Below are 25227 nucleotides of genomic sequence, written 5' to 3' on the forward strand. Positions count from 1 at the left end.
CCATTCTGTCTGTTTTGCTCTGTGTGTTTGCTCAGTGTATGGGTCCCTTCACTGATTCCATGTGATTCTTTCCATATTCGACAGCCTTGCTTTCCTTTTCTTTCAGATGCTTTATAAAATGATAGGTTATGCAATTATTAATTTCAAGTCCAAAGACTCATATTTTTTCTCTTAAATCCCAAAGATTATCCCTAAAACTTCAGATTGTCCTTGTAAGACAGAGTGTGCATATCCTCCCTAACCTCTTAAATTCATTCTTTGTTATTAGTAACTCGATTCAATAAAACCGTAAGTGCCTTGCTAGCAAGATGTGTGTTGCCAGATGCTTACATTCTTGGAGATATTTGACGAGAGCTACTGTGGAAGAAGTTTGTAAATTCCTGAAATGTCTATTAAAACACAAATCCAGCAAATTCACCCTTCATGACATGCTCTACCATTGCTTGGCTGGGTGGGTGGGTTCCTGTCCTCTGGCAGTTGTCTGCTCTGGTTTGGTCCTGGAAGCCTCTGACTTTGTCTCTGGCCGAGCACGCAAAACTGTTTTAATTTGGCAGGTGCTTCTGCAACTGCTGTGTGTAGTAGGAACAGTTACGTAGAAATGGCAAATTCCCGTCTCAATCAGATGACTGTTTATGATTTGTTTTCACCTGCGTCTCCTAATCTGCTAAATATTCTGGAATGTGTTTGTTCATACTTCTAGATTGCATACGTAGGAATTTGTTAAGGTTTTTTTTTTTTTTTTTGGTTTTGTTGGTTGTTTTTCTAAGTGTTTTAAAATGGTATTTTTTCAGTCAAATCTCTTTGTTCTCTTGAGATGACTTGCATATTTTTTTTTTCCTTGGCAGCAGAAGTTCCTAAGAAATCACCAGGGTCATATTGTTCAGGATTTCAAAGAGCCATCGTTTATCTTTGTGGATACAAGTAAACGGACAGTGGTGTCCCGACCATCTGTTCAAGCTGCTTGAGAACAGTCTTCTGTGCAAATGGCATGAAAGGTAATTTAACCTCGGAGGGTGCCCAGAGAGCTTCAGTTCTGTTTACCATTTTCTCTTTGCCAGTTTAAAAATAAATCCTGCTAACAAAAAAAAAAAAAAAAAAAATTCCTTCTTCTTTCTCAATTTAAAGAGCAGATACCAGATACTCATAGGAGCTAATTTCAGCTAATTTCAAATAGCAAGGGGTATTTTTCCTTTCTGATATCTTTGTAAGTAGCAAAGAGCTCTGGGATAAGTGGTAATGGTAGCTGTCTTATAATTGTCTTTGTTGCTGTGGGAGATTGTTATTTTTTTTCCCAGGTTACAAAATGGGATATAACGATAGAGTGGTACTCAGTGCTGGAAGATCTGCACTTTCAGCATATCAAATGCAATCTGCTGTGACCCTGTTGTTGTTTGGCCTTGCAGTCTCTGTAGGTTTTTTTTTTTTTAATGTAAAATGGGCACTTGCATCAGTAAGCAAGAAGAGTTTTCACAGAAGGATATTCTCTCCTGAAAATGATGAATGCTTTCTCCAGTTTTTCAAAGCCTCATTTGGTGGTAGTTTCACTTTCTGGTCTCACTGGAGCTTTTAAAAGTCTCAAAAGTGGAATCCAGCCTTAAAAATTTCACTGTCAGTAAAGAATTTAGAATGCTTGTGAAAGGTAGATCAGATCGCCAAAAGAGCAGAAAGACATTCCTTCCTAGGGCAGAAAGACATTCCTTTATAGATTTGTTTGCATGTTTCAGGATAGGAAAGAACCTGGTTTTACAAGCCCTACTGTCCACCGTGTTAATATGAGGTTGAGAGTAGTTACCGTTTGAGAGGTCGCCCCACAGCTTCAAGCTCCATATTATCTTCTGATATCTATTGTGCTATTTTTCTCTTTTTTTTCTTCCTTTTTTTTTTGTGTGTGTGGTTTCTGACACTACAAAAAAGAACAGTCATCAACAGAAAGTTCCTGTCATCCTCAAGGTCTGTTACTGTGCACACTCCATTTCTCCTGCTTCGTCGTGGGTCAAACTGGTTCATGGTTTGCAAATGTTCTCATGCAAATATAGCATCTCTTCTGGTGTCCAATCTAAAGTTGTAGAGCATGTTCTCTGGGAAGCTGTGGCTTTGCCATCATGATGCATACTTTTGTGGGAGGAGAAATAGAAACTGTATTTTCTCAAATGGTTTGTCACATGGCTCGTTCTGAAGGCACATGATAATATCATCAGCAGAAAAAAATGTAAATATAATCCATGTTCAGGAAGTCATATTGAAGTAACAGTGAAGGCATTGCATTGGTGAGGAAAGAGATGTTCTAGCTACTGTGGTTTAACTAAGCAGAATAAAATGCCTTTGATTGTAGTATGTACGTTCCACATAATGAAAGGGAATAGGTTCTTACATCTAACTGCAAAAGAGAGTCCTGTCTTCAGAGTGGCATAGCTTTTTCTATTTTCTATTTATATATATATATTTTTTTGAAGTAGAAGAGGTGGAACATGACAGATTTGAAAATGTTTTATATAGCTTTCAACAAGAAGCAATTTATAGCAACTTTGAGTTATATAACTTCCAACTCCAGTTTTTCATGGCATAATTTAGATAGTTCTGGTGCTTTCACAATAATTCAAAGGAATATGCAATCAGTCAATCCATCTATTCTATTTTAAGCATTTTCAAGCAACCATCACTGTAGTTTCTAGGTGCTAAATTTGAATACAAGTGAGTTTGTGGCAAGCCGTCACATTTTGCAAAATATAAGAAAGGAAAATGTCTTCATTTGTTTTTAAAGTGAAGACTTCCTCAAATAAAGAAATCTAACAATGGTGCCCATTGTATGCCGTGTGCAATCTGTATTAATTTGTGTGTGTAGTTTGAGACAAACTGCAGTCATCATAGGAAAGGGATGGTTTTGGTCTCCAGCAGTATCTTTGTTGTAGTTCTTTACAACTCTAGAACATTGGAAACATAATGTAGCATTACATTTTTGTGAAGAAGAAATGAAATCTACATATGAGCATGAAACAGTGATGAGGCCATTTGCACAGATGAGATATGGTACAAAGGAATGTCCTTTTTTTTCATAGAGAATAAGTTATCTAGGGAAGCATCTAGGAATTAATCCATGTGCTTTCAAATTACTTACAGCTAGCAGTAGTTGAAAATATCACGAAATAATTTTTTCAAAGGATTTTGCAATATTATTCTAATTAATTATTAGACTTTTAGAGTAAAGCGAGCAATTCATGAACATATATTTGAAGGAATTTAATCAAGGCATCTATTCTTTACTGTGCATTTTGTCCATTACATGTAGTATCATCGAAGTCCTTAGCTGGCACCTCTGTGCAGATCACAACTTTGAATTTTGCATCATTTGAGTGTCAGAAGAAGGCAGGGGAAAATAGGTTTGCCACGATAGGGTTGAATGTTGTGCCTGCCTGAGCTGTAAAGGTTTCTCAATTGAGGAAAACGTAACGGTGCGTAAGAGAAGCATGAGGGGGAGTGCAAAGCAAGGGTAAGAAGTTCAGAGTGGATAGGGGAAAAAAAAAAAAAAGTAGCAGATGAAAGTGGATGGAAGCCTGTACCTCAGGACTATTGCCTTCTTCTGACCACATTAGTTTATTCATATCCTTAAATGATTGCTGCTTTTTCATGGTTCTTTCACATGAGTAGAGCAGATTTTGTTGTTTTTCAGTGCATTTTTTCATGCGGACATGGTGGGAGTGGCCAGGAGGACTTCAGGCCTTGGGGATGGTGTGGACTGTAATTGGGGCTTTGGCAGTTAAGAGGTGTCCAGTGGAACTGGCAGGGCAGCCAGTGGGGCTCTGGACACTCAGGATACTGTACCTTGGTGCTTTGGCAGGTGGCAAGAGTTGGGACGTTAGCTGTTGAGGGTTGCAAGGGAAGCATGGGGTAGTGAGGGCAGCCAGTGGGCTTTAGCAGGGAAGGGAGGTTTGCAGGGCAGGGCTTCCTGCTCCGGTCAGTGTTTGCTCTTGGCGCTTGAAGTTTGCCCAAAACGAGCAGACTATTCTTATTTCTTCTGTGAACAACTTATGCATTCTTCAGATACGAGCTGTGGAGAGAGGCTCTTTCCAGATTAGGTGGTAGGAAGAGCTATGTAGCTGCCTGTGCCATAGTTAAGTGGCCTGAAGCTCAGCTTATCAAAAGCAGTAGTTTGCACATAGAAAGCCACTGGAAATTAATCAGGTTCGCTGATGACACCAAAGTAGACAAAGTGGAGGGACCAGTCAGTGCACTCAAGGGCAGGGCTGTCATCCAGGGGGACCTAGATAGGCTGGAGGAAGGAGCCTTGTTGAATCCAGCTGGGGACAGATGCCAGCCAGGCCTGGCACATTGGGAGGCAGGGTCCCTGGCAATGGGACCCCAGGGACTGACCGCTCCGAGGAGCAGCACTGCTGAAAAGGCTTTGGGGGGTCAAGGAGCTGGACAGGAGCCAGAAGCTTGGCCTTTGGTAGCCAAGAAGGTTGTGTGGCAATCCTGGGCTCTAATAGCAGGAGCATAACCAGTATATCACAGGAAGGGATTATTCCTCTTTATGAAATACTCACTAGGCTGCATTTTTCTCAAATGTGCTCAGGAATGGGCCCCCCAGAAGAGGAGAGACATCAGTAAACCGGAGTGAGTTCAGTGAAGGACTGCTATCAAGGGGGTCAGGGCTGGATCACTTGTCCTGTGTGGAAAAGCAGTGGCACTGAGGCTGGTCCAGTCTGGAGACAAGACTATGTCAGGTACCTGGTATCTATGGGGAGGTTATTTGACCTCTGTGAAGAATTGCATGGTTGGGAGGATGAGAGGTAACAGGAATAAGTTGAGATGAAAGGTTCAGACTAGATGTAAGGGGAAACTTTTTCACCCTGGGGCCTGCTGGGCACTGGCTCAGGCTGCCCAGAGAGGCAGTGCAGTCTCTGCTTGTGGAAGTTTTCAAGACCAAAAGCTGTAAGCAACCTGACCTGATCTCAGAGCTTAGCTGATTTCAGCAAGAGGTCAAACTAGGGACCTCGTAATGTCCTTTCGTATCTGATCTGTTCTATGATCTTGAGGCATTCTAGCATTTTTGTTTTTCTTCCATCAGCATCCCAGGAGAGCAAACACTTCTGTAGGTATTTAAGGAAACATTGAAATAGCTTTTCTTACCTTCTAATTAAATCCATACTTCATTTTTTTTAATCACAAGAAATGTGTTACAGATAACCCAGGATATTCTACTAGCTATATGTGTGCAAAATTAAACAATTACTTACCTTTGAATAAGGACAGATATGCCTAAGACAAACAAGAGCTGCACAACACAGTAAGATACTGACTTTTTGCCTTTGCAGCTATTCTCCAATAGACAGTAAAAATAAAAGGAATGGTGAAAACCTCAATTTTATTGACTTGCAAAGAAAAAGAATGGTTATTTCAGAAATATTCAAAACAGTAGCTAAATAGGGACCTGGTGTCATGGTATTGTTTCAGATAAAACAGTCATGTGTTTCGGGAAAAAAAATGTGGAAAATGAATACAGTATTAAGACATTATTATCACAAAATAATATTAAAGATAACCAGTAAATTGACTGCATTGTGTATGAATTCTGAGAGCAGGCTTTGAAAGAGCTCTAGAGTGCAGGAAAGGTGATCTTGCTTTTTTCTGTAGCGTCAGCTAATTGCATACTTGTAGGGCAGAAAGGTGGCAGCAGGTCTTTGGATTTGGGCTACTTACATCTACACCAGAGGCTATGTGGTCATGGCACTGAAGTGGTAGCCTCCTTCCTAGAAAAGCCTGAGGGACACAGCAAGGTAAGGTAGGATGCTGGAGTGCGTGGTGCCCCAAGCACAGCCAGGAGGTCGTTCTCTCAAGTTAAGATTATGTTCCCAACGTGGCAGGTCTTCCCTGACAGTTTACCAAAAAGAAAACTGTAGGGGAATGTGACCAGGATATGTACTGGTAAGTGATATCATGAAAAGCACTTTGCTTAGTTGCATGGAAATCCTAAAGAATGTCTGTAAGAACAGAATGGCTTTCAGTCGTACATAAAGAATGTAGGTCAGCTGGTATTAATATGAGAATTATTTTTTTTAGTGCCATTGGCCATATCTCAGTATTATGGGATATATAATCCCATATTCTTCTACTACTAACAATTTTTTAACAATTGTGGTGCTGTCTTATGCCAAACTGAGAAGATTGAAGAAACCAAATTATGGTTTGTAAATTACTTGATTACAGCAATACTATTATTTAATATATTTGGATTTTTTCCTTGGAAATAAGTAGTGTAAAATCTGTGATTGGTAAGACTTTATGACAAGATACTTTTTTATTTTGCTTTTTAGTATCAAATTCACATGCCCTCAGATATAAAATTTCTCTAGTTGTGTGTGTTTTTTTAAGATACTACCTCTAAAATTCATTCTGATTGAACCTTGCACAGAGTAATTTTGCTGTCTATAGCATAGACTTGTGTAAACATACACAGCATTATATTGGTTCTGGAGAATGCATGCGGAAGAGTAATTCATGCATTTGTAAACAGTTTAATGCATAAAGGAATTCTTTGCTGACATTTTCATTGTCTAGTGAATTGGGGTGATATATTTGTTTCTGTTTTTTGAAAATCTTCATTTATAAACAATGATTAATTCTAACTGGGAGTTTTGCTTATGTAAGTGTACATGTATATATTTAATTTCTGTTTGATTTCTTGTTCTTCTCATGCATCTTTCATGTACTGTTTCATTTATATTTTCTCTAATTCATCTTGACATTTGCTTGAAACAGGCTCCAGCAGAAACACGTCTGACTTTTCTCAGATATCTAAATGTTCCCTTTTAATCCTGGATGACATATCTTCATAGAAAATAACCTAGACTAGAGATGTATATGTCTAAAAGGTAAAGGTTTCAGAGTGGAGAGGAGGAGTTTCTTTTCCCAAGGACAAACCAGAACTGGTCAGGTGTGACTGTGATGCCTTGGAGAAGGTGTCGTCAAAGTGGTATTCAGGTTTATATTTTCAAAACTAAAAGGAAAATTGGGGAGCAAGTTGTAAATTAGTAATAATTTTGCTGATACTTACATGCTGTTTTATCACATATTGTATCTTACATCTAACATTCAGACTGTAATTGGTTCTATCCTGCTGATGCTACTTAATTGCAGAACAGAGCAAGTTTTGCATGACATATATGGAAAGATGAGGCTGCTGGGGTTTCACCACATGTTTGGAAATGGTACGGCAAAGTTTGCAAGCTATTCTTTCTAGTGCTGTTCCAGTTAAATTAGTGTCAGAATTACCTCTTATGTCTTGTTGAATTATGGCTGGTGATTTTCAAAGGAGAGGAGATAATTACTATATATTATTAGCTTCTGAAGTTAAAAGAATATGGAGGTTTTATAACAAAGTTTCACAGCAGGCAAACCTTACAATCAGAGAGTTGTATAGGGCTTTAACACTTGTTTAAAAATAGAAAACATTGCTTTTACGGTGCTTACTTGAAAACTTGCAAACTGAGATGGACATGAGGTCTTCCAAATCAAAAAAATATTAATTTGACAGGTGTTAACTTTCTAAAAAGGAACTGTTTTGGATATGCTTTTGGCATGCTTCAGTTTCAGCACTTTAAATCAAGTCATTAGATATAGCTGATGGTTCTAAATTGTCAAAGGAAAAGTAGGTCAGCAAAATCGGTAAATCACTGTGTCTTTAGGAGTGGTGATATCTTGATGGATAATAGTTTTGCAAGCCTTATTCCTGTTGCACATGAAAGATGACATTTGTAATGTGATAGAATCCATCTGAGAATATAAAAAGATTACCTTTAAATCAGTGGTCAGTGCATAACACAATGATGTAACAAAATTATTTTAGGCATTGGAAAATTAAAATTGTAGTCAGTAGTATTAATCTTGAAGCAACATTTAAGCTACAAAAAATACCTTGTCACTAGCAGATCCATGGAAGAATGCAATACATATGGAAGTGTTTGCGGGGGCGGTACGAGGATTTCAGAGCATTATGCAGTAACTGGGTTGATATCAGATCAGGCTGGTACAGCTGAAAGTTACAATATGCTAATGGAGTTTAGAAAGCCTATATTCAATTATTTAGTTATTTTACCACGTTGACAGACTATTTTCTGTGTCATAAGCTGAATCCACTGCAAGTGGAATAGCTCTTTTCTAGTCAGTTTTAGTGCAGTGGTTAAACACAAAATAGTCATAGAAATTAATCCTTCCGTATATTCTAAAATGAGGTTTTGATAGTCAAGTCCGTAGTATGCAGGTAGGAATTTATAGAGAATTTTTTTCCTATTATTGTTATTATGTAGTGGTTTTGAGTTTAGATGCAGAATTTCAGTCCAAAGTTGTAGTAAAGCTTGTTAAAAAGTAGTGACCAGTAGCTAGTCCTTTTTTTTTTTTTTTTCCTCTAAAAATGCGAAATTCATTTCTGAAAGTCATCTCAGAGTAACAGTTCAGATTTAAGTCTGGTTATGTTTATCATTGTATGGAGTAAGCTTGTTTAGGTGATTCTTCCAAAGTTTATGGTCTTAGGGATGCCACCTTCCCTCACATCTGAACTTTGATCCTGAGGGAAAATACAGTAGAACTCAGTAGAAGTGGATCTTACAAGTTGACTGTGAATAATGATTTTAGATTTTTTTTTTTGCAATTTCCTTTGTTTTGTTTTTAATATTAGTTACAACTTCTTGATTTTTTTTTTCAAATGGGGAGACTATTGCAACTAAAGTGGGCATGAGAAGGCACATTTTCCCCTAAACAAGTTGTTCTGCATCAGAAGTTAGTCCTGAAAGTGAATGAGATTTCAAAAAGAATGAGAAAATAATAATAATGTGCATTCTTTTTTTTCTCATTTTATTAAAAATAGTATTTTCCGTATTCTATTGTGGCATTTCAATTATCATGCTCAACATAAGTCATTATATGGAAGTTATGTTTTTATAGATGGACGGACTCTTGGCTGTTTGCTTCAGGTTATCAGGTAAATTTAGTTTTTATCAAGCAGTCTCAATAAAGATAAGGTAAACTCCCTCTTGTAGCTACTAATATGTTAGAGCAGAACATGACAAGACTCACATCTGGGGTAGAGTTAAGCAGTGCATGTACACAGATCCTAATGTATAGTTTGTAAGCTAAAACAATAAAAATCTAACGATGCTATGGGATTACTTCTGTTTTAGGCAATGAAGAAACTATTGTTAGTTTATTTTGCACACTTCCTCTCCTTTATTCAGCGCTTTTTGTGTAATTAATAATTAATGTCACTCCAGTTTACTGTCACCTATATTAATGAAATATAATATATCTGGGTATTTAAGTATTAAAACTGGAGAGAATATAATGAGATAATAGTAATTGAAAGAGGATTAACAACACGGTGTTTTGTTCACTAGCATATAGGTAGGTTTTTTTTCTTCCTTTTTTGTTCATTTATTCCAAGCAACCTCCCTTCTGAGACTGACCTCACATGCAGCTTTACCTTGTTTAACAAATGAATGTCACTAGAGCTGCTTTAATAGTGTAAGTTCTGCTCACAAGCAGTGAAATGAAATTGAACCTTGGGTGTATTTGGGGAATACAACTCTGACTCCTTTGAAATACACTGGAGTGTTTTTTTTTTTTTGTGGTTGGATTTTTTTTTTATTTTATTTTGGGAAAGAGAGAGAGAGAAAGATGTTTCTAACCACACTAAAAACACATGGGGTAAAAAATTGTGAAGGCTGGAAGGCAAACTGGAATTTGGTAGTTTTATTTCCAGCAGCAATCATCATGGGAACCCTCATGGACAGAAGGCTGAAAAGAAATCAGATTTGCTTCTGTTCTTAGAAGAAAACTAAAACTCATACTTCTTGACATAATATGTCAGTGAGAGAAAAATAATTTTCTATCTAAAGTATTTTTTGCTAGGAAATATCAACACATTGAAATCTTCCGAGTGCTTGAATTTCTCTTTCTTTTTCGGCTTAGGTTTGGTACTATTGCATTGTCATTAAGTTCATAATTTATCCCTTAGACTGTTATCCTTTAATTTTTGTTCTGAGTGAACTTTTGATATCATAGTTGCTGGTCATTTGCTTAATCTTATGATTCCTTGCTTGCCCTGGCCTTTCAACATCTGTGTAGTGTAGCAGCAGGGCAGTGGAGAGGGAGCTTGGGGGAGAAAGTTGGCAGTTCCCTGGAAATCTCTGTTATTATAGTATTTTTCTATCTTGTAGAAGGTAGCTCTGTAGGCAGCTTTCAACTGTGGTCTTTTAAAGCCTTTAAAGCCTTTAAACCGTAAATTAACTAAACTAAAAGCATTCTGGGCTTCCTTCCCTGTGGTTTCTTAAAGCTAGCACAGAAGGTAGCCCTTGCTGCAAATTATTTCCCTTCTCTGACTGGGCAGGCAATAGTAAATGGTATTACTGATTCATTCAAACCGTTCCTTTTCTTTATCACAAATAAGTGTTCAGGCTAACTCAGAGGATAACGAGCTGTCTCTTCAGTCAATCTATATAATGCTTAAATACTTCATCTGTGTAAAAACTTTGCAGAACGGGACCATACTGCAACCCTGTTATAGCCATTAAGTACTAATACTCCCTACTGTGTACAGTGTGTGTGGATTTCACTGAGAAAAAGGCTGTTTTTTACAGTAGATGTGGATGGAAAGCACCTGAAAGAATAATCTTTATTAGGGAAAAAAGTTAAAATGCATGATAACTATTACTTCCTCTTTATAACAGAGAATCTTCCTGTTCTTTAAGACTGTACAGTACTAGAAATCTAAATTTCATGTGAGCATCTGCTGCAGTTAATCTCATACGAAACAAATTCCTAGAAGCTTTTAAAAATACTGTTATATATCAGTAGAAAGAAGCAATGCTAAGCAAGTTAACCTCACAGAAAAAGAAGCTTCTGAAGAAAAACACAGAAATTAAAATATTAAAACATCAGATTAATAACGACAGTGTAAATTGGTCCCACTGAGTCATGTGTGTTTCTCTGTTATTGAAATTATATAGACTATTTCATAAGAGAAGGAATTGTAAAATATTTTCTCTATTCACGTACCGTTACAGCCATGGTCACCTTAGCTTCCTGAGCAAATGGACCAACATCTCCTATTTATTTACTAATGGATAAATCAAGCTATGCAGAAACATGAATAGCACAGAACCCCACCATGGCCCTTGTGGTATATGTGTCCCATTCTGCAATGTCATTTGTACGTCCATATTATTGCTTTTAATTATTTCTTGTGGGGACATAAAAATATAGGATGCCTTTTATTAGTTTAAATCATGCATAGAATAATTAAATTTGTACGGGTTTTGTCAAAGAAAAAGCATTTTGAAAACAATTTCTTTAATTTACCAAGCCTCTTGGTAAAGAACATTACAAAGGCTGCAATAAAATAAAGCTGATTTTCATGGTGGATGCTTCTTAGGCCCTGAGTATGAAACACACGTTTCATCAGTAGCTGATGTTCCTGCTAGGTGCCATCCATATTTAATTGCAGTACTGCAACAAAAGATGTTTTATCAATCCGAGTCTATTCTATTGATTTGTTTCATTGATAAAAATAGCTCAGAGACAAAATTCTACAATAAAGAAATCAGCTTTGTTATGAATTGAAATTTTCGATTTATAGTCTGGGAGGATAAAGCTACGTACTGACTTTGGAAAGTGTGTTTGTTTACATTTTCTACCTCTGTTGCCTTGGTGAATAATATCTAGTATTGCTGAAGGTTCGAACAAAGTAAAAGCTTTCCTGACTTATTTCTGCATGTGCTTCTTCCACTTTCTGCCAAGTCCCTTACTCCTCCCTGTTTGCAAATGGTACCAGACACTGGTGAGCGTTGTCGGTTCCACTGTGTGCGAGAGAGCGGGCTCTTCCGCTTCAGCTGAGCGCGTGCAAAAACATTCCTGCTTTTAGCTTCAAGAAAGCTCTCGTTTACGACTGACTGTACAGCCTTATATAATCTCCATTAGATAGGTTTTAGTTTTCTCGCTACTATAATCAGCGTGCATTATTCTCACCCCAGAAGGAAACTTCCATCTTCATCTTATTGCCCATCTTTCCGGCTTGATGGTTCCAATTTTGATTACAGTCTATACCTCATTTAACCTGACTGTCCTGAATATTTGCCAGCAAGCAGTGTTTATTTTTATTATTTTTTATGTATGATATTTTCTTCCTTAATCAACATGTCACACTTTGCTGGGCAGAACAGTCTAGCAAAATTCCTCTTTTCAGTCTTTAACTGTAAGATCTGAAGATCAGCAACAACAAGACAATGTAATTCTCTTCCTTCCTATCATGAGTCTGTCATACTTCCCCAGTAGATTTTCATTTTAAGTATAAAACTTCAAAGTAACCTTTCCTGTCTATCAACTTTTAACCAAAGCACTTTGTCTCCTTTTTGTCTATGAACTTTTAATAAAAGACCAATAAAAGGAGTGGCAAGGAGGAGTGACTGGTTGTCAGAAAATGGGAGGAAAAGAAGTTGAAGGAAGTAACAGCCATCAAGAAGGGTGAGGCTGAGTATGGTTTAGTGGAGTGCAGATATATAGAAAGAGACCTCATGGCCAAGGTTTATTGGTAGTCTGAAAGTAAGAATATTGTCGTGGTGGCCTCAGTTGGGAAGGATCAGATAAGGATCATTATTGCTGGAGCCAGATGACATTCTTCAAACAATGTCTAGCATTTGAGCCGATGAGGGATTTTGCAGGTCATGTCAAAGGAAATGCATTTTCTGTCTGTGTTTTATGAGAAACATTAGTTTGTAATAATATTTATAATCATTTTGGCAACTGCTTGGTGGTAATTCTATCATCTTACTTGTGTTGGGAAGCCCTGTTCAGTGAAATAATAAATATAATGGACAGTGCTGTGACATAGGCCAGCAAGATAATAGGAAGGTGTCTCTTTGAATTCTTTTCATATTGACAATTCCTCCTTTCCAGCTTTGTGCAAATAATGAGATAAAATTAGTGGTGACTGTCATTTTTCATAATGGAATAGAGCTTGTAAATAGATTAGAACATTATATGCTGTTTTGTTCTTTCCAAGACAGGGCGCCTGTTTTGTTACCCAGGTGCACTTGACTCATTGGTTTTCTTTCTCAAGGATAGTTCTTTGCTTTCACGTGGTTTTAAAAAGGTAGGGGGAATTACTTTCCCAATAATTACAATAATAGTTAATTGCAGTAAAGACTGAGAAGTGGTTCTTAATCACTAAACAGAACACTTTGATTTGGGTGAAGAGTATGAACTGTAAGTAACACGCTTTAATTTTTTAGGGCAATAGTAATAGCAGCAGTAAAAACATTACATTGAAATTATAAATATCAAATTTCTTTTCTTTTTTTATTTCTCTCATGCAGTAGAATCAGTCACCTCTAGTACTTTCTGAATCTTTTGCCATTTTGTTCAGGTAGATCAAGGACTAATTTACATTTAAGAATGTATTTTTCTTTGCCTTAGTTTTTTAACTCTTCTCACTTAATAAAATGTTTTAGGCAAACAAGGATGTGCTCCATCCCCTTTAAGCTGCATAGACCTTTATAACCCTTTCAGAGTTGGTGCATTTGTGCTGTACATGCAAGCAGGAAATTGGTCTGCCTGATGGGGAATGCAAATGAATTCATCTCCTTTCAGTAAGTTTTGCTTTGAAGATTTCTATAGAACAATGTCAAAACAAGCACACTACTGTGTGGGTTGGTAGGAGGACAGTCCATCAAAAAGCTATAACTCTCGTGTCCTAAATAGAAAATGATACAAAGAAATGAGTCCAGATAGTTTGTAGGCCTCCTTCTAGTTAGTGATTTGTCGGCCTGCAATTAGAACTTAACGCTGACAGGAAAACACTAACCAGAACTCATGCTGGTAAGTATTCACAGATAAAAAGGAAGCTACGTAAAATGCAAAGGATACTGACAAACCCGATTGCAGTACCTACTTGATCAGTGCTGCTGTTCCAGGTATGAATAAAATAGGTTAATAGTGCTGGGATAAAATTCCCCCTGTTTCCAAGCACAGTGTAGGGATGAAAAGCCCACCTAATATGCCTTGTAAAATGAAACGTATGGAGTAGGGCATTTAGAATCCGTATTTCCCAGATACCTATGTAATTTAAAGTCTTTTAATTTAAGGATGGATAAGAATAGACTGCAATTGAAAGAGTATACATGGCAAAGCTAATACAGGGAGAAAAATCAATGCAATCAAACAACTAAAGTAGGCAGAAAAACTAGAGTAGATGGCTTTATCACCGTGTCCTTAGCATCCACCCTTTGAGCCCCCGTACACAAGCCTTTAGCAGGCAGGGCTCACATAGTCATCCTCAGTGGAGAGGTGATCTGGATGTTGGCTTCCTGCTGACGTGTGCGCTCACCAGCGTTGCGGAGCTGGCCGGGACGAGCTTGCTTGGTGCTGCAGCCGTCACCAGCAAATTTCTATCCTCTTCATGTACGAAGGAATGGGAAATGAATCGTATCTTATTTCTGAGCGTTGAAACCATGTCACTCCTGTTTGCTAATATGGGCCATGTCCTTGGGATACAGTCTGATGTGCAGCAATCAGCACGGGGACACGGGAAGTCAGTGTAAGGAAACACAGATCAGGCCTGACGGAAACAGTTTTAGTGGGACCGTGGTGAGGGGCACTTGAGAAATGTGCCAGTTGTATTAAAATGTCATTATCCATGTCTGATCCAATAACATGCGCTTATTCAGTTGATCCATTTTTAAAGTAAAAGCCTCATATTTTATTTAAATATGCTGTTAGATTCCAAGAACCTGTTGGAAATGTTCCTAAGTCTTCCTTTAAGTATCTAGCCAAATCTGTCTTAATAAATCCAAACAGCCCAGTATGTTTTCAGCATGCATTGCCAGAAAAGAAACCCAAACCCTAGACAGAAGAAACAGGGTGATTTCATGCACCTGATGGGCTACAACAGCACACCAAGGCATGGACATAATGCAGCTCAGTGAAACAAAACAAAGAGTCTCTTATGGTATTCAATTTTTAGCAGGGTTTCGTAGAGTGTGAGACTGGACTAGGTAGTTAGTACAATTTCCTCTCTCTATATTTTATTATTTTTCATCCAGATACTCTTCTGCTAAGCTAAACAACTTTATTCAAGTAAAAGCATTTCCTTCCATCAGAGATTAAGCTTTGGGTATAAATAAATAAATAGAAAATAGGTAGATGGTTCTATGCTGTTTTATACTGAGGATTTGGCCAGAGATTGAGTGATAACATAAAACTTCAGAAATGGGCATGACAGGGTTAAACAAAGGTGAATTGCAAGTCTGCAAGTAGAATACCTAGTTCCTAGGTGAGGATTCCTCCTTTTGATGGTTGTGTTTTCATTTCTTATTACAAGATGTGATGCCTTGAAGGAAGAAGCGGCATGGCTACACCCATGTGCTTCATGCGTTGAGTGATTTTGGAATGTCCTGGCAGGAATTCAGCTGTGAAGTCTGGAGGGATTTTAATTTGTTCTGAAGAACCAAGTATTTCAAAAGAGATCTCTAGGTATAAGAAACAGAAGTGAATAAAGATAATGTAGAGAATAAAAGCATTCTTGTTTTAAGCATTAATCATGCTTTAACTGTTTTTTTCTGTTGCAGTCTTTGGGTATGAAATAAGCGTAGAGAAATACCCATGATTGTACAATGACATTGAAAGAGAGTGTGTTGCTGCTTTGAGAATGGGCGTATCTTTGTGTTGTACATGTTTTCATTATGTGTATAAATGTGTGCGCTGTTCTGATGCATCGAATCAGAGACTCAGAACTTTTAAATTAACAGTTCTGAACATCACCTATTTACCAGTGTGGTAAGTTACTAAAGGCTAAGTTTTGCCTTAATGGCAAGAGCTGATGAGTTCATTAAGGATCCTCCTGAGATAGTCTACCAGTTGGGAAGGTATGCTCCAGATAGGAGGAGGTAAGTGTGTGATTACAGATTTTAATCTGTGGTCTCTTGTATAAGGTATGCTAAAGTTTGTGTATAAGCACTACAGTATACTAAATTAAAAATTCCCAGAATATTAGAGCTCAAGAGATCACATACTGTTGTTACCCTGACCATAAATGTAGTCCATATTTCAAAGATGTTAGAGGACATTTGCAGTTATTAAAAATACACCCTAAAAGAACCAAATTCTATCTGAAACACACAGAAATTGATGTTTCTAATTCATAAATAGCTTTTTAAATGAGCAAAGATGGTCTATATAGATTCAGGTTATTAAAAGTCAGTAGAAAAATAAACATAATCAAGATTTCTTCTTTTTTTCTTTCAATGTCAGGAAGCCAAAACAAATAAATAAAATACCAAATCCCTTACTAGCTTTTTTGGATAGTTTCACTCCGGAGTAGAACTTCTTAGAACATAACTTCTTCTAGAAGTATCAAGGAAACTTAGTTTTTTTCTGATCGTAATAGAGTATACAACATTACTCCTGGCCATAAATATGAAATCGTAGGCAAGGAGTTATATAAGTTGCTGCTAGCACAGAAATGGTTTGACATACACGATTAACGGCTTCACCTGTGGTTGTGCTTGAGGGCAACCTTCAAGCCTTAATGCTGAACTGTAATTAGTGTGGACAGGATCACAGCACTGGATTTCAAGGAAATGCAGGATAACCTGCAGTCAAATTACCACTGAAGTAACATGACAGGTCTTGACATAAATAAGTAGGTCCATCCACTCAAACATTCTGTAATAATTTGGCTACCAAAATGTTTTGCACCCAATAGGTAGCTAGACTTCTTGGTAAGGATAGACGTGGTAATGTAGCTGGGGGCTTTATGGTAATTCCATAAGCAGTAAAGTGTCTCTGCAAAGGAGAGATAAACAGCTGGTAATCCTTATAATTCCCCACTGATAGCCTGTCCAACTCTGCTATAAATTAGAAAGCCCAGAGATTAGGAAGGCTAGGCAGGGTGTAGCTCACAGCATTAATCACAGTATTAGGGTAGCAGTGTGCTGAAATTCTGTGTCCAAAGGGCTGGTATTTCTCTGTAAGCTGAAGTGTAGTTGGGAATATGTATTGATCCAACTGCCAACCCAATGTGGGATGATTTTGCAGTAGATATTTGCACAATTCTGAAAGCTAAAATATCAATGGCAAACTGGGGGTCAGTGCATTAATTTTCACAACGAAAGTTGTAATCATGGTTTTGTAAATCACTTCAAGTTTCCAAAATAAAGGTTGTTTGTTACACGTTTAGTACTGTTCGGTTTCATCTCAAGGGTCGGTTTCTCTTCATATCACTGGTTACTGAGACACTGTGCAAATGCTTCTGATCTTTCAGAATATTTATGTGTCTATACAAACTGCCAACAATGTAGTCATTGTTTGCATGCAATTCCTTATTTAAACATCAGATGTGGGTGGGCACCTTTAAAAATGTGAATGCTAGTTCGAAGAAGCATATGGTTGAACAAAATGCCTTCAACAGAAAAGTGCAAGCATTATTAGAATTATTTGTGGTAATAGCATTTCATTGTGAAGGTAGTCAAATGGAGAATGAAGAATTGAATGAATTGCCTCCTTAATACAATTCCATATATTCAAATCCTATATAACTCTTGATAAAATGCATACAATTCCAGAGCAGATATTTTAGTCCTGTACTTTTTTTGTCAAATGCAATCTATATGTTTGTGTTTCCTCTGCCCCATTTCAAGTGCATTCACAGTAATTGTACTTTGGAATTGTAGTTAATGTGTGCATGATTCTCACACAATCTTTTAGGGAGATCTAGTTCAATAAGCTGTTGCTTATACACTGAGGAAGAGTAAGACTTAAAATTGACAGTGTGTCAGCGAACTTTTTATGCTGCACATACAGTAGCTGAGTACAACATTTGCAAGATAGTGAAAGTGTTTCTATCATCTTGTATCTTGCGTTTTTGGAGTGACTGTAGGGTTGCTGGTATTGCAGCCATGAGAAAGATGAAACAAGGAATTTCTAGAGAAAAAGACTACATCATAAAAGATGCAGTGGCAATCACACTCACTTAACAAAGTGAGAAAAACACTTTAATGCATCTGGCATTAAAGGCTATAGGCTATATCTGAAAGGGCCAGAATTAGAGGAAGGAGAAAACCTTCTGTGTAAGAGCTGGCTGCCTTGTGAAACATTATGGAGTCTGGCTGTTAAAAACTAATAGGAGATGGGAAAAAGCGTAGATATACCCTAAAAGAACAGCACACAATTAGAAAACTTGTGTAAGATGCAGCAAAGCACCAAGTGAAAAAGTGCAGAAATTTCCAGCAAAAGGTATATAATATACTTTGAAGAGAATACAGAAAGATTTTTTTAAATACAATTAACTTCTGAAATATTTTCAGAAAATGTAAAATGTCAACATGTTAGTAGTTCATTCTACCCTTTCACCCACCTGACAGGAGTTGGAAAAGAGCAGTGAAGATTTTAATGAACCTTTTCAATTATTGTAGTGAATTCTTCTGTGGCATATCAGGCAACAGTGTCGGCATCTGGAATATAACCAGTAGAATTTCAGATGGGAAGGTGAATAAAGGCTATTACATTTATAGTATCCTAGCAAAACTCAAAAGAAAATGTCCAAGTTTGTAGATACTTTGCAGATAGCATGGAAAATGCAGATAGTATTGGAAATGTAGCCAAAATCACTGGGTAATGATAAAAATTCCCTAAATGCTTTTAGAACAGAGTTTGGTTCGATCTTTATTATTTCCCAGCACAATCAGAAGAAAACTATGTGTTTTAGGATGTAGCATCAGGAAGTAAAATTCTGACCACATTTACTACCACAGGAAATCTCAACAGATGTGAGAATGCGTGTTAGAAAGCTGTACAGAGCCTGTCCTCTCTTACAAAATACTTTTATAAAAAAAAATATACTATCACTTTGGATCATTTCTGAGCTGGTAAGTGGAAATGGTGTTTAGGTATATGGATTTCATGTATATAACTTAAATATTTCTCATGCCTATGTCTGTAATAATACTAAGATGAGTGTGTAAATTATGTAAATGATTTTTAATTCCATTATATACCAAATCATTCAGCACTGTGTGATGAAAACACTTCTACTAGTAATTTTATTTACTAGTAATTTCAAAGAAAGATTTCTTAACAGTGAGGGTGACAGAGCACTGGAACAGGCTGCCCAGAGAGGTTGTGGAGTCTCCTTCTCTGGATCTTCAAAACCCGCTTGGACGCAGTCCTGTGCCACGTGCTCTAGGTGACCCTGCGTGTGCAGGGGGGTTGGACTGGATGACCTCTAGAGGTCCCTTCCAACCTTAAGCATTCTGTGATTCTATGATTCTATAGTGTCCTGAATTCTCAGCACTTTGTTTGACAAATTCCATCTAGCATCTAATTTAGGGCATTCTTAAGATGAAGGACCCTGAAGCAGTGGCCACATATGAAGAGTTTGGTTGACTTTATTTTCTTTAAAATCACGGGAATTCTGTAGTTAAATAGAAAGAATGTAGCTTTCGTTAGGGTGCATTCAGTAGTTTTAACCCTTAAACTGTTTTTATTTTATTTTTCCTGTAATCTCTTGCACTATTCACCCTCTGTTTTCCCGAGTAAGGGCTGTAGGTGTCAGGCTCTTTCCCTGTGCGGTTATGGTTTGTTGCCAAGGCAGCCAAAAACTGTCCTGAAGAAGACAAGGTCATTAGGAAGAAATGTGTTGTCATGTTATTGAAAAGAGTACTCTAATGATCAACAGACCACATGTTAAGCATACAGAAACAGCAATATAGCATCCTGTACCTTTTGAGAACTTGATTTTCTCTATAAATTCGGGGGATGTTCTAATAATTTATTATTCTTATTAAGTTCTATATTTTCTTCTGATTCATTTATGGTCCTTAAATTTAGACACTTTATTGCAGTCTAGTAGTGACAGATATATACATTGTTTTTTACCCCAACAATATTATGAACTGACTTGCATGCTGTAGGTGCCTGCCTGAGGAACGAACTGGCAGTGAGTCACAGATGTTTGTCTTGCTGATCGCTGCCAAAGAAAAAGCAAACGAACACACACAAAAAAAAAAACCCTTAGCATCTGAAACCGAATCTCTTTGACTCTCTTTTACTTAGAACCAAGAAAATGAGAGAAAAAGGAGAGGTTAATTGCTTAAACTTTCTAGAGTAAGGTAATAAAAGCCATGACTGGGCAGATGCTTATACTGTGATGTCTGGAAAGAAAGCTGGTGGGAGAGCCCCGCTGACTGGTTGGTGCCCAAGCTGGCAGGGTACAAGAGCGTTGCTTCCCGAGACTCCTACCCTTGGGGCGCAGCAAGGCTGGGCTGTGGCAGGGACTTCTGGCTCAGGTTGCAGGTGAGAGCACCCCTGTGTGATGCAGGCAAGCCTTCAGTTGTGGTTGTAAGTGTGTATTAACTTTCTTTTCTCGTATTAGTGGTAAAATAAAGAAGAAAACAGAATAAAGAAAAAAAGAAACAAAGAAATATTTTGGGGTGAATTTAAGGCATGTTAAGCGTTAATGGGATGAGCATAAACCCTCTCCCAATCTTCCTTAACCTGAATCCTTAACCTGAGGTCTTATAAACCTCAGAATGGAAATCCTTGCGTTAGCTCAAAAGAAGATACCAAGTTTTTATAAACCTTAAACATGGTAAAGCCTGTATGACCTTTCATTTAACTGACCCTTCAAAGGCACAGCTGGAGAAGAAGAGCTGACATTTACATTTACACAGCGCTGGAGTAGCCCACAGACACTTAGCTGGGTAGCTGGACAGGCTGGATTCGTCAGTGCGATGCTGCTGCAGACTTCACTGTCGCCCAGGTGCCATCAAGGGAGAGCAGGTGGCAGCACTGGAAATGTGGCTAGTGCCCCGTATGCCAGCCACAGGTAAACCGAGTGAGCAGAAGGCTTAGAGTGTGTCAAAATCTGTAGCCGCTCATCTACGTAAACCGATATGTCGGATTTTACTTGCTAAAATGACCTATACATTGGGGAAAGTTGTGTTTCTTCTAAGGGAATATGATAGTACCTGGCAGGGCCCCTGAAGTGCCTGTGAAAAGGGCTGTATTCCTAAGGGTGATTGCAGAGAGTCAGGTGTGTGGAGTCACTAAATCCAAGTTCTTTCCTAATCAGTCTGCATTGAGTGCTTACTAAAAGCTATGTACATACAATAGCATTTATTTTCTAGGAAAACTGTAGGTCAAACAACATAGCACACAGCCTGCTGTTTGTTTACAGTACATGTTAGTGTTGGTTTAACAAATAACTGTTTCCAGTAACACTTCAGATATTTTTCGGGTTAGTAGATGGCAACCTGAAACTTTTCTCCTTTGAATTTTGCTTTGTTTGTTTCCTTTGTTGTTATACTCAGAAAGTCGTCATGTTTGGGTTGTGAATGGACAATATTTATGCATAACATTTGAACACCTATTTCTTGAAAGGGACCATCTTTTCTGAAGTATCTAAGTCAGCTGTCGTAGTAGCAGAATCCTTTTTCAGAGAATTGATGGCACATTTTTGTTCTCTAAGAAGTTTACTAGCCTTTTTGCCTCTCTCGCAATATGAGATCTGCATGTTTGACTTTTCCATGATCTTAATCAGTTCTCTTTCCTGTGGTTCTCTTGAGGCTCATTCTGTTGAAAATCTATTTTATGTTGGTATTATTTGCCCTTTCGCCCCCAAAATAAGAAGTGTTTTCATCAGGTAGTAGCCAATATCATTTCTTGAAGGACTGTATGTGAATAGCAATCAATTATACTCATTTTGTGTTTATTTGTTGTTGTTTATTTGGGGAAAGATATGGTATTAGATACATTGAGAGAATGACACTGATTTCACCTGGGTCTTAGTATCATGAAAAAAGTCTTTCTCTTCGCTGCCTTCAGAAGTTTCATGTTTTCATACTTGCTCCTATCCTTTAGAGAAAAGAAGTTGACACTGTGACATTGCACACTATTTTGTAGATGCTAAATTCCTTACAAAGGTACCATCTCTAAGGAAGGAGTTTGGGAAAAAGGAAATATAATAAAAGATGGTCAGAAATGAAGAGGATGCGTCAAACTGAAAGGATGCTTTGGGTTATAAATATTCTAATTTAGCTCCATGTGTTCTAAATTGTCATACTAGTTTGCATCAAGAAGACTAAATCTTTTCAGGCTATAAGAGCAGGCAAATATCAATCATTGCTGGATTCCCAGAGGAATTCTGCTCATGGCTGCAGATAGGTAGGCACCAGAGAAGACTGAGAACTGCACATGCTCCAGAAGCAGAATTTGCCTTTGGTTGCAAGGCTTGATTTAGTCTGTGTCGTAAGAGATAACATTACCCCTCAGGCAAGAAAATGTGCCTGTTTAATGTTGCAGACAGATCTTGTGCTTAGGCCCAGAACCTGAAGCGTAACCGTTGCTTGTTTTTATTAGAGCAGGGAAAAAGAGCAATAATCCCAACTGAGGGACCAAAAATATCCAGATTGAAGGGTGGAAAGAAAGAGAAGGAAAAGGGAGAAAAAAACAGGGAGGTAGATTTTTATCCTGTAGCCACAGTACATTTGCAATACAATACATTTCCTATATACCCTCAGAATGTTGGACTGTTACTGTTCCTAGTCCCCATTATTCCATGTAAAGATGATCTCTCACCGTTTCTTGGTAGTTTCTAGCCTCACATAAATGGTTCTAGTCTTTGATTTTATTTATTTATTTATTTATTGGCACTGAAAGAAAAGGTAGTAGCAACAGCTGCTTCTTATTTGTTTTTCCTTTTTGCCTGATCATCCCATTACTGGATATTGTGGATGCTGTAGGATAATGGCATGTTTAGGTCCTGATAGGCTGATCTTGTAGATTTTCTTCACATTTGTGCAAATTCCCTCTGCAGTAATGGAGGGAATGCTCTGAATCCTGAGGTGAGTTCTTCCCCCTTTTTTTCTTTTTTTTTCTTACGCTGTTTAGAAGAACTGAGCAGTGATATTATACTGCTTGGGAACTGAGGATGTAAAAGAGCAAAAGTAGAAACTATGAGACTCCAGGAGTGGTCTGAATACACTTTTAAATGTCTATTGCTTTTTCCATCATGAAAATAAATTAGAAGATTTTTTCATGAATATTTTAAAAATTCAACATTTTATTCTTGGAAAATACTAAGCATTACATTTACTGCCTTTGGTTGTTTGTTTGTGTTTTAAGTTTCAGACCATAAAAACAAGACAGTGAAATATTTTTGTAGCGATGCATAATTTCTGTATATTACTTTACTTTTATAGCTTTATTTTATATTTGGGGATTGGATCCTTTCTTCTGAGCTCTGTATTGGCAATTGCAATAAAGGTTCCTTGCTTTCTCAAGTCATTTTTCTCCCTTACGCTGTAAGCAAAAAAAATCGATTATATGCATATATATTGATATTCCTTCAAAGGCGAGTGGGCTGAAAAAGGTTGATTTAGCCTAGGTTCCGCTCAAGGACTGTAAATGTGGCTTACTCTTGTTTTATTGCATGAGGAAGCTCGGAGTCCTGCATCTGGTCAGGGTTAACCCCCTGCAACTATGCAGGTTAGCGGGTAGCTGGCTGCAAGCAGCTTGGTAGGAAAAAGCCTGCAGGTTTTCAGAGACAACAAGTTGTGCCTGCAGGTCCTTCCCCTGCATGTGGCAGATGTGAGACCACATCTGGAGAAGTGTTTTGGGCTCCCCCAGCGACAGCAAGCCACAGACAGGCTGCACTGAGTCCAGCAGAGAGCCAGCACGATGGCTAAGGGGCCGGAGGATGTGCCAGGTGAGGCTGGAAGCACTGGGCTTGTTCAGCCTTAAAAAGAGAGCGCAGAGCAGGAGGAAGGTCTTACTGGTGCCTTAGCTACTACGAGGGTACAGAGAAGACGGAGCTGGACTCTCCCCAGAGCTGTGCAGTGAAAGGAGAAGCAGCAGCAGCAAAGAGGGAACGCAGGGAATTCCCACTAGATAACAGGAAGAAAGTTTGGAGGTTCAGAACTCGACTGCACCCACTTTGAGTCCGGTGGTCGGACGATAGGTGAGCTCTGGAGGGCGCTGCCAACCTACGCGTTCTGTGCGTGCTGGCGAAAGGACGGCACGGAACTAAATTGAATTCCCAACAGGTCTCCAACAGGGAGGTATCTCCTTAATTAATTTTTTTTCTCTGAAACTCTTACAGGTCTTACTTTTCCCTTAACCTTCTTGAGGGCATTTCTATATTTTTGTCATTTTGAAATAAGTTCTGATTTTTTCTATATTCACTAGAGTTAAAATTGTAACAGCTACTATTCTTTCTTGTAATAAAGACCATAATGTTACAGTACCCTTTTTCTTTGTAAGCTTTGATGCATGAATATGCTAACAAAATCTGAATTATTCTGAGTTGGGTTTAGTCTGGATACTGTCTGTAAATAGCGGAGATGATTTATGTGTATTTGTGTCTCAGTTTCTGCCTTAGGCTCTCGGCAAGTTCCAACAGATATAGCATAATATAGCAACGTACAGAAGGCTTTCTTCAGAACCATGATTCTAGACACTTGTTTTTCATGTAGTAACTTCAAATTCTAGAGCACAAGATAAAAAGTGACCAGTTAGTTACAGCTAGTCTCAGTGTAATCTGATGACATCACTGCAAAAAGTTCATTTAGTGTAGCTTTGTTCTGCAGTGGTTTTGGTTTTTGTTGTGTGTGTGTGTGTGTGTGTGTGTGCGCGTGCGTGCGTGCTTGTTTCTGTTCTCTCTCCATCCCTTTGCAGGATATTACCTGCCCTCTGAATCCTGTTTTCATTGACTTTCTTGAGAGGTCAGCAGTTTATCTGCTTGGAGCCCGTGCAGACTGGGCTGCTGTCTAGGTCACAGCAAATGTCCCAGGCAAGGATTCCTATATATCAATGTGGATTGTCCGACATAAACGGTTTATTTATTGCCAAATGTCAGTCAGCTGCCTGTATTTGCTTTGTGCTTTGTGGAGGCCTCTTCTTTTAGGGAAAATGCCCAGCATCTCACCTGAACTCAGTTAAGGACAATTTATTCTGCCAGGAATATTCCTCCGGTAGCCACGTTTTTTCCTGGGAGTCCTCAGAACAAGGTGCCAGCTGAATGAGTTGTTCTGATGATGGCAGCCCTCTTCTGTCAGTCTGTCCACGCAGGAGTTGTGTGGCTGAATTGGATTTATTCCCGTGGCTGTAGGTGAGATCATAAGAAATACATCATCGCCGCTGGAACAACTTGTCCAACTTGCAGCCTCTTCCCTTTCCAAATGGTCTCTG

The 25227-nt window shown here is 38.2% G+C and overlaps 1 protein-coding gene across 1 annotated transcript in view; it reads left to right on the plus strand.

Annotated features, from left to right (window-relative positions):
* DLGAP1 (DLG associated protein 1) overlaps positions 1-25227 on the plus strand; it is a 368869-nt gene that overhangs the window by 74190 nt on the left and 269452 nt on the right. The window contains exon 2 of the mRNA XM_088524110.1: positions 846-995. The gene's annotated coding sequence lies outside the window, so the exon portion shown is untranslated. The remainder of the gene's footprint in view (positions 1-845; positions 996-25227) is intronic.

The sequence above is a fragment of the Tinamus guttatus genome, unplaced genomic scaffold, assembly GCF_059628265.1.
Source record: "Tinamus guttatus ecotype Peru unplaced genomic scaffold, ASM5962826v1 Tinamus_guttatus_pri_ptg000203l, whole genome shotgun sequence".
Taxonomy (NCBI): Eukaryota; Metazoa; Chordata; class Aves; order Tinamiformes; family Tinamidae; genus Tinamus; species Tinamus guttatus.